The sequence below is a fragment of the Bison bison genome, unplaced genomic scaffold, assembly GCF_000754665.1.
Source record: "Bison bison bison isolate TAMUID 2011002044 unplaced genomic scaffold, Bison_UMD1.0 scf7180017864213, whole genome shotgun sequence".
Lineage (NCBI taxonomy): Eukaryota > Metazoa > Chordata > Mammalia > Artiodactyla > Bovidae > Bison > Bison bison.
Genome location: NW_011494785.1, coordinates 6,188,398 through 6,189,544, shown reverse-complemented (window position 1 = coordinate 6,189,544; position 1,147 = coordinate 6,188,398). Strand labels below are relative to the sequence as shown.

The 1,147-nt window shown below is 63.6% G+C and overlaps 1 protein-coding gene across 1 annotated transcript in view; it reads right to left on the bottom strand.

Moving 5' to 3' along the window:
* Positions 1–1,147, bottom strand: part of GGA1 (golgi-associated, gamma adaptin ear containing, ARF binding protein 1) — a 19,452-nt gene that overhangs the window by 7,214 nt on the left and 11,091 nt on the right. The window lies entirely within an intron of this gene.

Here is a 1,147-nt window from a genome sequence, read left to right as displayed (position 1 = left end):
CAGCCCCCCCTGGATTCTGGCCGGTGGTCCCTCCCAGCTCTCCTGCCACCTCCTCACCGGGGATAGAGGCAGCGGTGGCTTCGCCGTTGACCTCCTCGCCCCGCACCAGCTGCTTGTACAGGTTGATGACCTGGGTAAGGTTGTCGTTGGCTTGCAGGATCTCCGCTGGAACAGGCAGAAGGGGAGGGGCTGGGCTGAAGGACTGTGGGGGGCCTCTGGGGGAGGTGGGGAGGATGCCCCACATGCATCCCAAGCCTCGTGGGAGGGGCGTGGGGCTTGGGGACAGCCCATCCTGACTCCTCTGCCTCAGGCACCTAGTGACTCTCATCCAGCCTCCGGGCTGCCCCCTGCCAGCCCCTCAACACAGACGCAGGCCCTGGTCTCCAGGCCCCCACACTGGCCCTGCTGTCTGGAAACCCCTGGATCTCCACACGGCTTCACCCTTTCCTGCTTTCCAGTCTTTACCCACGTCACCTCAGGGAGGCCCTCCCTCACCCCCGGCCCCACACCCCAGTTCCTTCCCTGCTCTTCTCCATGCCCCTTACCACCGCCCAACAAACTGCCAGGCTCACACCCTCAGGCTCCTGTGTCATGGGATAAGAGCTCCTGGGGGATTTGGCTGTTTACTTTGGTCACTGCCATAGCCCCGGGCCTAGAACCGCGTCTGCCGCAAGCTGGGTCCTCCGGGGCAGGGCTGAGGGGGGCTGAGGGCCGAGCTTCCTGGCTGCACCAGGGACTTGGCATGCGGGGGGCGCTCAGGGGAGGCCATGAATGGGGCTGAGATGGTAGCAGACCACTGCCTGGAGGCACGGCTCGTGTGGGGGCACAGAACAAGGATGAGACCCTTACATGTGGCCGCGGGGCCCAGCTGTGGAGGGGCTCAGGCCTGAGGGACTTGCTCTTGGTTTCAAGCTCACCCTTACCAGGAGGCAGCGTCTGGAGGGAGAGCCTCCAGTCCTCCCTGGCTCTGCCACCACTCTGATGATCTGGACAGACCACTTCCCTCCCTGAACCCCAGCTGTGAAAAAGGAACAATTCCCCCTCCTGTGCAGCTTACAGGCAGTAAACGAGATGTCTGCCAAGGGGGGGCTTGGCCCATAGTTTCTCAGGGTCAGCCCCTCAGCTTCGCTTCCTTCTTCCTCAAAGT